The sequence below is a fragment of the Caretta caretta genome, chromosome 11, assembly GCF_965140235.1.
Source record: "Caretta caretta isolate rCarCar2 chromosome 11, rCarCar1.hap1, whole genome shotgun sequence".
Classification (NCBI taxonomy): Eukaryota; Metazoa; Chordata; order Testudines; family Cheloniidae; genus Caretta; species Caretta caretta.
The window spans coordinates 22,646,473-22,659,084 of record NC_134216.1 but is presented as its reverse complement, the minus strand read 5'-3'; positions in this window follow the sequence as shown (position 1 = coordinate 22,659,084).

The following is a 12,612-nucleotide window of genomic DNA, read 5'->3' as shown; positions in this document are numbered from 1 at the left end:
TTCATCAACACTGAATTTCATCTGTCATTTTCTTGCCCAGTCATCCAGTTTTGTGAGATCCTTTTGTAGCTCTTCACAGTCTGCTTGGGACTTGAATATCTTGAGTAGTTTTGTATCATCTGCAATTTTGCCACCTCACTGTTTACCCCTTTTTCCCAATCATTTATTAATATATTGAGCAATGAAACCTTTGAATAATGAGTGAATAAAATAGAAATATTTGTTAAGTGCTGACACTGTATTGGCTGTTTACAAGGTGCAGACATTATCAAGACAGTCCTGGCCCAAAAATGATGCTTACAATCTAAATTAGCTTTAGATATGTTCATGAAAAAGAGAGCGGGGAGATGACAGTGAAAAGTTGAAAATTTTATGAGGAATTGTTTATGGTGTCCTAAACCAATGATTGCCCTTTATGGGTGAAATTTTGCACAGAGATGAATACCTGAGAACCATCACAGATGGGTATGATGCATATTTAGAAAATTCTCCCCAACTGCAGATCTTATGGATGTGTTTTTTCCTAATTTGTAGTTCCATAGATATCTGTAGAAAGTGTCCTAAAACTTCATTCCACTTGAGAATAAATGGGAATGAGGCATGCTACACATGTATTTCATATGTGAAATTATAATTGTAGTAAGTGATGTCCATCTTCCTCACTACATTGGATTAAGGAGAAAATACTTGTAATTCCTATCTAGTTTTGGAAGTCATTTTGTCTGTACGAAAATGAAAGATGTTTGCATATCAACTTGCTCAGTATCACCCTTAGAAGTTTGAAAGAGGGCTTTATTTTAATGAGAAAGAATTAAATATGCTTGCATAGTATAATTTTTGTAAAATCTAAAATTTCACATGCATTTTAATTAATTTAATATTCTGAAAATGTTTGGATTAAGTTTGATATTTCCTCAGTGGTGCAATAGATTAATCAATTCAATCACCACACTGTAGTTTACATTTTTCAGGATTAATGTGGATAGACAAACATGTTCCAATGTTAAGGCCTGATCCAATACCTTATTGAAGTCAATGGTAGTCTTCCTATTCACGACAATAGACTTTTGATCAAGTCCATCGAGAACAAGCAGGTGCTGTGACAAGAGATAGTTGCATTTGAGTGCTGATTATAGGCAACAAGAATTAAGGTAAAACTGAACTAACAGTCTGCTTTGATGGACTATTATGAAATAGAAAAATAAACAATGTCCTGAATTAAGACGGTGTGAAGTATTAAATAAATAGATCTTTCTGCTAAATCCTAGCATTTCAAATAGGTAGAATGGCTCTTTTTAATCAAATCAAATGGCTTTTCTCTCCCATGGGAAGGGCATTTGCTTTACATGTCAATGGTATTGAATTGTAGCATGGGACTGTAGCATGTAGTTTAAGACCGGTCTGTGATGAAGTGCTTATTTTGTGTAAAATGTGTCAAAAACAAAAGAATAGAATACACCTTTAAAATATTAAAAGTAAGTTCCTATATTAGGAAAATAGCCTCTCCAGAAAATCAACAATCCCATCCCACCAGTAAAATTCTTCTACAGAATTCTTGTTCCTACCAAAACCACCACCTATTCACTCTTCCCCTCCCTGCAAGCTCTGAAATGAGGCTTTTAGAATTGCAAGCAGAGCCCAAACAGCTCACAGCTGAACTAAATCCTCCTATTACTCCACCCTAATTAGGGCTAACATGGTCCCTTACAAAACTGGCCCTAATTCCTTTCTGTTTCATTGTCTTATAGGTGGCTACTTTGCTATATGCGTTCCTTTAGTTTCTATCATTGATTGCTTTTAATCTACTGCATGTTTGACTATACTAGTTCGCCAAGAAAGAATATGAGCAATAGTTTTTTTCTCTCTCCCATTTGCTAATATTCCAGATAAATCATCATTTGTTAGGAAGGTGGGGTATCTATTGTAGGAGGGTCCAGTCCAGAAAACCTTTTGCTCAATGAACTTCTGTTGATTTTGCTGTCAGTGCAATATAAATAGTGTTTGAATGATCTAACCCAGAATGAGGATCCCTATCTGGTTTCTCTTGGAGAGTGGTAACAGCTTCAATGAAGGGAAATGTTTACTAATGTTACATCTGCTAATTCCTGAAAGTGATTTAGGCCTTGGTAGAATCATTGAAAAGCCAGTGCATCCAGGAACTTTATTAGTATTCACAATTTTGATTGCTTGATCTGTTTCCTGTTTAGTAATTGGAAGATTCAATTTAGTGTTTAACTTCCTGGAAATGAAGTGGTTTTAGGTAATTTAGAGTACAAAGCTATCAATGAAACCTGATCTTCAGAGATTTCAGAAGAATAGCTCCTATTATAACACTGAAGGAAAAAAGTTAAATTTAGTCATTGTCCTTGGTGTTTAGTTAATTTTTCATACAGATCTTAGATTCCAACTCTTGACAGTTTGAATTGGAGATAATATGTAAGTAGGTAGTAAGATTTACTGGAATTCAAATAGCTCTTATCCTTAAGTACAAATAATGGAAAACAAGTCTTTTGCAAATGTATGGAATTCATGTGGGATGTTTAAAAGAATAAAGTTTGCCTATATATGTTTTACTTTGACCTTGCTGGCTAAACAGGATTTCAACCTTTCTCTTTTTCATCTGTGGGTGCTATTTCCTAATTCATAGAAATTAAACTTAGATGATAGAACTGAAGACTTCTCTGACTCCTTAGGAGGGTTTAGCTGGAAGCTGCTGGATTACACTATTTGGAAAAATTTTGCTAGGTTCCTTTTCATGTGTGCACATCTCCAAATGAGTTGAATTAGAATATAAAATGATCTGTCAAATAAAAAGAAAGAAAGAAAGAAAGAAAGAAAGTCTGACTAGAAGATAGCATGAGGTTGAATAAACTGAGCATTTTTACCCTTAATTTCATTAGGCAAAACCCAGAATCCAAAGCAATACAAGTCAGAATTTCAATCACGGGCACAAGAGATTTGGGGGATTTTGAAGAAACAAACTTATATATCAAATCTCTTTGAGGAGTACCATCCAGGATGATACTGAATACTTCTGTAATAGACTGTGTGTGCTGCAATTCTTGTGGCAGACATTGTTGTTACTGAGGTCAGTGGGAATTTTGCCATAGAATTCAGTGGGAACAGGATTGAATCCTTTTTCTACAAGCAGTGTGTAAAAGGTAGATTTGTCCCATCTTGCACATAAATACAGACAATAAAAAATGCAGGATCACATTTTCAGTTTATCTCCTAGTCTATCGTGTCTCTATATTGTTGGACTGACAAAAGCATACCTGTTAACTGTAGGGTAATATACTTCATGAGGAATAATTCCCTTGCTGGCTATTTGGATTTGGCATGGAGGTTATCTATGCAATGTGTTGCTTGATTTAGTTTTTGGCAACAGGATATGTATTCCTCAGTGATTTTTCAGCTGATTGAAAAAAGAGAAGATGATAGGTCTGATCTGTATGAAAAAATCCCCTTCAATGAACTAAACCGGAAAGTTTCATCTAATTCTCATGAGAAATGAGGTGTCTACTGTAAAAATGGTTGAATAGAAACAAAAAAGACTTCCTCCCACAGTATTTATGACTCTTTTTATTAGCTTTTGTAAACATTGGGGCAGGCAAAATTTGCTTACCAAAAATGTGTACTCGGAGTCAGAGTACATAGCTTCACGTCCAGTACACTGAAGAGAACACATTACTACATCTGGACTGGACTGTGCCATTAAGCTAAGCCCTGTGTAGCAGGTGAATTTAGCTGCACTGTTCCAAGAGCACTTGAAGAAACTGACTCAGTCACCCATTGCTCAGGAGAGGAGAGTGACTTACTTCACCCTCTGTTTTAGGACTCAGCTTTTTCCAGGCTTATATGACTCCATTTTCTCTAGCTGTGAAATAAGGGAAGCTGAATCATAGCTCTACCTTTGTTTACCCTCTTCCTATCCACTTGCTTGTGGACAGGGGGTGTTAGTATCAGGCACATGGCACTTCTCTCCTCACTCCACCTGAAACTGCAATCTGAGTAACACAGCAGCTGTACAGTTTTGGACTCCTTATTTTTCCCATTCTTCCTTGCACATCTGCATTGAGGCTAGGGACAATTGAGCCCTTTGGGAGTGTATTGCCATTTATGTATGTTTGAATTTAGGGAAGATTTTGTTTTTTGCCTTTCCCATTGACACGGAAACACCCTGGATAGACAGGCAATCTCCAGAAATACCCAGTTCGGTACTGAAATATATGTGTTCATCAAGCTACTTCAGAAAGACAGCTATGTTAGTCCTGGTGTTTTGTTCTGGTTGAATCAAGATATCATCCTTTAATGATTCTTAAGAGTATAATATCAAGATGCTCTCTAAATATATAAGGGGAAAAAAGAATGATCAAGTTAGGATCAGTACTTCAAGATCAGCTAATTCTGCTATTCCAGTAATGAAAGTTGGAAATAGAGATTCCCTGAATCTTTTGATCCCTCTGTTCCACCAATTATGCAAACCTTGATTATTTATTTATATATATTTCTGTGATCCATTGTACCTTAAAATAGCACCCTCTATCCCCCATATTCATCAGCTGTATATGGTTGTGATATTTCATACAAGGCATGCCTTGCAAGGTACCTCATGAAAGGTCATGAACTGCTGAAACTCATTGTTCTGCCAAAATATGTGTATTATCATTGTATATGGAATTATGATATTCTGCTACATGGTTATTATTGAAATATGTTGTGTGTCTGGGAGATGCCCACAGCTAGCTCTCCAGTGGCAACAAGGGAGGTGACCCACACCCAAACAAATGTTAAGCAACCATCATGAGCCATTGACCGGTAGGGGAATTGTAAGCAAGAGATTTACAATTCTGTAAGAGACAGTTGTGCAAGCACCACACAATGGGGATTGCTCAACTCTGTGACTGAGCAAGGTCCACCAGGACATGCCTAAGTATCTTCCCTGGGATATGAACTGAGAGTAAAAAATAAGGGGAAGTGGCATCATGAGACCACCTGTCTCCTTCCCCACCTACTCTGAAGGCAACAAGAATGCTGGGAAGACAAAGACTTTGAACTGAAGAGATTGGTCCCAGGCTCAGAAGAAATGCAGCCTGTGTATTAAGAACTGTAACCCACCTGCAGCATCCAGTATGGTGAGAAAAGCCGTTTGATTCAAATCTTGCTTAGTCTGAAAGTTTAGGATTTAGATTGTGCGTTTACTTTTTATTTTCTTAGGTAACTATCTCTGACCTTTATGCCTACCTATTATAATCACTTAAAATCTTTCTGTAGTTAATACATTTATTTTAAAATTTTATCCTTACCAATGAGTTTGTCTAAAGCGCTTGGAGAATCCGCTCAGATTATAGAGGCAGGTGCATATCCACCATCCATTGACAAAGTGGCAAATTAATGAGCTTGCATTGTTCAAGAGAAGATACATTTCTGGGGCACAAGGCTAAGGGCTGGGGTGAATTTGCTGTTGCCCCCCTCTTTATAGTTCATGAGTGGCTTAGAAAGCATCCATGCAATTTAGCTGGGTGTGTCTCTGTATGCTGGTGGCTGAGTGATTGCAGCACTTGGAGGCATTTGCTGCTTCTCACTAGTAAAGCATTGAGAGAGAGAGAGCCTAGACTGGAGAGTTAAGGGTGCACAGTGGTCCCACAGTTCCAGGTTCTACCCTGCGGGTCCTGTCACAGTTTTCCACAAGTGTCTTCATACTTTCTTTCATGCGACCTCTTTGGCGTGGAATGCCCTCCACTTTACATCTTGGCTGTTCTTGACATGTCACAATCATAGCAATAACATGCTGACAAGACTTTTTTCAAACTTTCAAAGTTCAATGGTGTCCAGAGATACACACTAAAAGCTTTGGACAGACTTGTCTGTGGACAGCTAGGAACCTGGCCATGATTTTCAGGCTGAACTTCAGTGAATATTGATTCTGACTGCTTTCTGGTTGAATCAACTATTTAGCCCAGCTGTACTTGGGCAAGTCACTTCATGTCTCTGTGCCTCAGTTTTACCATTTTGTAAAATGGGGAGAATGATCTGCAAATGGCCAGTCAGAGGCTTTCACTTTTATATGCTTTGAAAGTTTTCCTAAGGGCCTAGGAAAGTATTTTAAGATCCTTACCCAAAGCCCATTGAACTCAGTGAGGGCCGTACTGGTTCCGAAGTGTATTAAAACCTGTGGTCTGATAGGAATTGCAGAGGAGGCCTGTCTACCTTATGCTTATGCAGGAGAACCTATATATATTAATATACTAAAAAAATGGGGAAAAGTTTTTATTTGAAGAGTTGACTTACAAATGTGTGTGGGGTTGGAAAAAGTGGAAATAGATGAAAACACAGGGAAGGAAGGAGAAGGGGGAGGAAGATGGATGGTGGAAGAATTAAACAGAAAGGAAGGAAAAAATGTAAACAGCATGGTAAAATTGCTCGGATTATTGCCAGTGTTACATTAAAAAACAACACCTTAATTCACTTTGTTTTTATGTGCAATGGGTGTGTGTTACAAAATAGTTTTTCATGACATGGGTAGGAATTTGTGCTAACGTAATGTTCATTGGTTTTTGTGATTCCCCCACCAGGGTATTCACTGAAAGTTAAATGCTGAAGTTTTTCTCTGTTATACTTTCTAGATTTTCTAGGACTCCTTTATCTGATCTCACATAACACAGCAGATGGGAGAGAAAACAGAATGGGGCAGAATCCAGTAACATGCTTTGGATGGCTGGACTGGCAGATTGCAGGAAACTGAAATGTTGATTGTAACTGCCAAGCCACCAAACAGTCAGAATCAATTAATTATCAAACTGGCACTTCATATCAGGACAATAGGGAGGCTCCAGGTTCCATTCCCCTTTGTTTTACTAATTGTATCAATCCAATACCATATTTATTTTTAAAATTTCCTTTGTTCTTGCATCGGCCGGTTCATCCTTTTGTATACTGACAACTGGATATCCACTTGTCAGGGTTCCCTCCCCACTCTGAACTCTAGGGTACAGACGTGGGGACCTGCTTATTTCTACCAGCTTAGGTTAAAAACTCCCCAAGGCACAAATTCTCCCTTGTACCTTGGATTAGATAACACTGCCACCACCAAGTGATTTAGACAAGCTCAGGGAAAGGACCACTTGGAGTCCCTACTCCTCCCTAGTATTCTCCCAACCCCCCACACCCCCTTTCCTGGGGAGGCTTGAGAATAAATAAAATGAGCACAGACCAACCTTGGGTTTGTTTAGGACACTAAAAAAAAACCCCCAATCAGATTCTAAAAGAAACAGAACTTTATTATAAAAAAAAAAGGTAAAAGAAGCACCTCTGTAAAATTAGAATGGAAGATAATCTTACAGGGCAATCAGATTCAAAAACACAGAGGATTTCCCTCTGGGCCAAACTTTAAAGTTACAAAAAGAAAACCAGGAATACACCTTCCTCTCAGCACAGAGAAAATCACAAGCCAAACCAAAAATAAGCTAATGCATTCCCTTGCTAGTATTTACTAATTTAAATAGAGTTGGATTGCTTGCTTCCTTGATCTGTGTCTGGCAAGCACACAGAACAGACAGACCAAAACCTTCCCCCCTCCTGCCCCGATTTGAAAGTATCTTGTCCCCTTATTGGTCCTTTTGGTCAGGTGCCAGCCAGGTCACCTGAGCTTCTTAAATCTTTACAGGTAAAAGGATTTTGTGCCTCTGTCCAGGAGGGATTTTATAATACTATATACAGGAAGGTTGTTACCCTTCCCTTTATGTTTATGACACCACTGTTTATTGTAAATGTGTAGTTAATGCATCAAAATCAGTGAAGCCAGATTTTGCTAGTAGTTTAATGTTTTCTGGATAACAAATTGTTTTCAGGTTTCAGAGTAACAGCTGTGTTAGTCTGAGTTCGCAAAAAGAAAAGAAGTACTTGTGGCACCTTAGAGACTAACCAATTTATTTGAGCAATGCCCCTCTGCCATGTACATTGGTCAAACTGGACAGTCTCTACGTAAAAGAATAAATGGACACAAATCAGATGTCAAGAATTATAACATTCATAAACCAGTCGGAGAACACTTCAATCTCTCTGGTCACACGATTACAGACATGAAAGTTGTGATATTACAACAAAAACACTTCAAATCCAGACTCCAGCGAGAAACTGTTGAATTGGAATTCATTTGCAAATTGGATACAATTAACTTAGGCTTGAATAGAGACTGGGAGTGGCTAAGTCATTATGCAAGGTAACCTATTTCCCCTTGTTTTTTCCTACCCCTCCCTCAGACATTCTTGTTAAACCCTGGATTTGTGCTGGAAATGGCCCACCTTGATTATCATACACATTGTAAGGAGAGTGGTCACTTTAGATAAGCTATTACCAGCAGGAGAGTGGGTTTGTGTGTGTGGGGGGGGGGGGGGGGAGGGCGTGTGTGAGAAAACCTGGATTTGTGCTGGAAATGGCCCAACTTGATTATCATACACATTGTAAGGAGAGTGATCACTTTAGATAAGCTATTAGCAGCAGGAGAATGGGGTGGGAGGAGGTATTTTTTCATGCTTTGTGTGCATATAAAAAGATCTTCTACACTTTCCACAGTATGCATCCGATGAAGTGAGCTGTAGCTCACGAAAGCTTATGCTCAAATAAATTGGTTAGTCTCTAAGGTGCCACAAATTGTTTTCAGGTACTAAAAATATTAAGTCTCTTTGAAATGGAAGACCTCTTTAAAAGACTGGAAGTTAAAGCGACAGTATCAATATGTAGAATAGGATTTTTTTTGTTTCTTATTAATAACACTTCTTAGTGGATGAACTTAAAAGGTTGAGTTTTTCCATTTTTGAATGTTTCTTCCAGAAGCAACATTTTTATTGGCCTAACATTTTGCAAAAACCTAAAATTTGAGCCAAATTTGACCTGGCAGTATTCCTTTAAGACATCATTAACTTTATTTATAGTTAAGAATGCTTATTCATAATTTTAGGTACTAATTACATAAACTTGGTATACACACTATAGAAAGGATTAAACTAAAATATATCCCAACCTGGCTCACAGTATCAATTTTTCCCACTAATTCACCCCACAAAATAGCTTCCTACAGCCAACCATCATGCTCTCTGCCCACTACTTTCTCAAGTCCCCACAAAAATGTAAGGTCCTGGCATCATGCCTAGCAGTGCAACCTCAATTTCAATTTCCTGTTGTTTTCAGATGGAATTTTAGTTCAGCACCTATGAAAATAAGGCCAATGAGGAGTCACATTCTTGCTTTTGGAATATTTGAACAGCTTCCCTAGTGCCTGATCAAATATGCATTCAGGATGAGGGCTAGATGGCTGAGACTCAATCCAGACAAGATGGGGGGGGGGAGATATTTTCAAATTAAGGGAAGTAGCTAGAAGTGGTTGGATTAAGTTATCCTCCTTGACTAAATCACTGAAGGGTATGAGTTTCAAGAAAATACCTACCATGAATGTTCCTCTTCTAAATCTAGTTTCTCATCACAGTGTTATCTTGGGTAACTTTGCTGATCATAGCTTCGGTGATATTACAGGAGAGAGGTGGCATCTCTGATCACAGTTGCCAATCCATTTACCAAGAACACCACCTTAAATTTCACCCAGAAACTAATGGAAAGCAGGCGGAATACAGAGCTCTGGTGTAAGGTGCTATGTCTGAAACACTGTTTATGGACAGACTCATTTGGCAATAACTAAATAACTCAGGATGTATCCCTGTGCACATTACAGTAGTCAGATCCGGAAGGAACAAAGGCATAGAGGGCTGTAGTGAAATCTGCATCCAAAGGAAAAAGCTGCAACATTTTCAACAGGCACAGATTGAGAATGACATTTTAAACACAGTGGCCAGTAACAAGCTGGATGGGGTATACAAAACCCAGACTGGAGAGCAAGGGGTTAAGGAACAGCTCTGGGCCCAAGAGGCCCCACCCAATCACACCTGAAAAGCCTGCACAAGCTGGAGGTGGGGCTTAAGATGGGAAGCCGAGCAGCTCAGAGGGAGGCAGGCAGTGGAAGGGAGCAGTCCACTGCTTTAAGTGCTTGCGGGGAGGGGGTGGGTAGGAAGTGCTGGCCAGGAGCTCATTGTCTGAGACCTGACAATACAGATCTAAGCCATCCTGAAAAGGGGAGGCAAGTAACTGATTGTGCAGCTCAGAGACTTTGAGATTCTTTGATTTACTCTGTGGGAAACAGGAGATTTGGGCCGGAAGTGTTCCAGGGGGCAACTGCTTAGCCCCCCAAGATACAGAGTGTAGCTCCCCATCATTGGGCCCTGGACTGCAATCTGCAATCTGCAATCTTCACTCCAAGAAGATGTGACAAGAACAGAAGCCTTCACCTCACGGGAGGACCCCCCCCCCCCGGAGAATACTGGCTGTTGAAGGGCCCAGACCCCAAAGTCCCTGAGCTAAAGGGAAGGACAAGAAACTCGGGGGATGGGGGAGCACTGAAGGACAGGACTGTGTTTGGGGAGACAACCTGCCATACCCCCTCCTGGCTACTGGGTGGTACTATTGGTTATTGTTCACCTTCTACACGAGCATTAGATTGATTCCTTCAGTCAAGGAAGATGACTTAATCCAACCACTTATTTTGGCTAATTCCCTTAATTTGCAAATATTTCCCCCTCCCCTCTTGTCTGGATTGAGTTTCAGTCAGCTAGCCCTCATCCTGAACTCATATTTGACCAGGCACTAGGGAATGTCCCAGAAGCAAAAAAGTGACATTATTGGCCTTATTTTCATAGGTGCTGAAATAAAATTCCAGATGAAGGCAGCAGAAGCTCTGGGTGCTGAGCAGCTTGGAAGTTAGGTTGCTACAGCTGTCATCAGTACACGGAAAGTAATGCAATGTATATCAACTCACTAACCATGCTAATGGCTTCATAAGCATGCTGAATATGAGGTAGACCTCAGACTGACAAGTACCTTTAAATATTTAAGAACTGATTATTCAAACCCATTAGGCACACAGTTATACGCCTCGGTTTGCACATGCAATCACTGTGCATATACATGTAAACTGGAAAATTGCATGCACAAAGTACCAGAATCAGTCACTGTAATGCACAATTACCAGGACTGCATATGAAATCTTGGCAATTGAGCACACCTCCTATTTTGAAAGACCCAGCCCTTAAGGTCTATTTTGAATGTTCTCCACAATGTATCCAGATCAATGCATTATTCAAGAAGTTTTAAGTTAAACCTATTAAAAAGTTTCTCTGCACTGACTGTAGGGTAGAGCTTGAATTGTACTACAAAGGATTTTTCCATTGATGGACCTACTATATAATGATTTTTTCTATACACTTATCCAATTAATTTTGTTTCTAAACTTGGAAAAACTGTATCAGGGTAGCTCATTTTATACTTCAATGTAATTTTGATTGTATTATACTATAGAAGTAGTATTGGCCTTTCTTCAAGTCTAGGTGAGAAGCTAATTGGTTTCAAACTGTTTTAAAATATGCTGAAGTTATAGTTGTCAATTATTGTTTCAGAAAAAATATAATTCCTCAGACTGAACTCTGCTTTGTTAAAGGGCTTTAAAGTTGCCAAAATCATTAAACAAAGGGCAACTATTCTTTTTCTTACATTACCCTGCTTTCAGACTTAGAATGCTTTGACTTATGACCTAGAAATTATGTTAATTTTGATCAGCTTTTGTTGTGAGTTTAAAGAATGTACTGTATGTTTTCATTTTTTAATATGTTAATTGTGCTGAATGTGTTTGCTTAAAATGACTATAGGAACTGCTGGTGAAGGAGATGTGACATTATCTCTTAATATACTGGATATTCATGTATATTTGAAATAACTTCCTATTTGCTCTTACCATTTTCTACTCTGTGCCAACTTTTCCCAGCCTCCTTCCCTCAACTAGAAGGCTTACATTGTTGATGTAGCTGTGGAACTGAAGAAAAATGAAACTCTACTGTTGAAATAAACCACAAAAATTGTAGTCTTTAAAAAAAAATCTTGAAATAAATTTAAAGGTATGCAATGGTGCTGAATGCACAAAACCATTGCAAATACAGTTAAAAAGTTCCCATGACCTAAAACTCTCATATCTGAAGATTTCTCAAAGTAATATGAGGAATTCTCAAAGTAATATTTTTAAAACTTTTATTGACAGATAAAGGCTTCTATAGCCACGTGTGTGTCCATTACCTTTAATGCCTTTTTATCTCTTAGAATGTTGGCACATTTACATTTGGAAACAAGAAGGGCCTGGAGTCACAGTGGTACACATTTCAAGGCTTTGAGACATCTGTCTACCTGATTCAGAGCAGGGTACACGGTAGCTGGCAGCGTACTTCCCAGCATGGTTAGACAGACAGGCACTAACTCTGCTTAAACTAATGTGCAAAAAATAGCAGGGTAGCTGGTGTTAGGTGGTAGCCTGAGCTGCTACACATGCTAAGTGCAAACCTGTCAAGACTCCCAAGTACATACTCAAGTCAGCTAGCCCAAGCTGCTACTCATATTATTCCCAGCTAAACTGTTGTATTGAGTATGTTAGTTCGAGAAGAGCTAGCACTTCTCTGTCCCAGCTCGCAGCCACATTGTAGACAAAAGAGAGAAAAGCTGAAGAGACTGAGTAAGAAACTG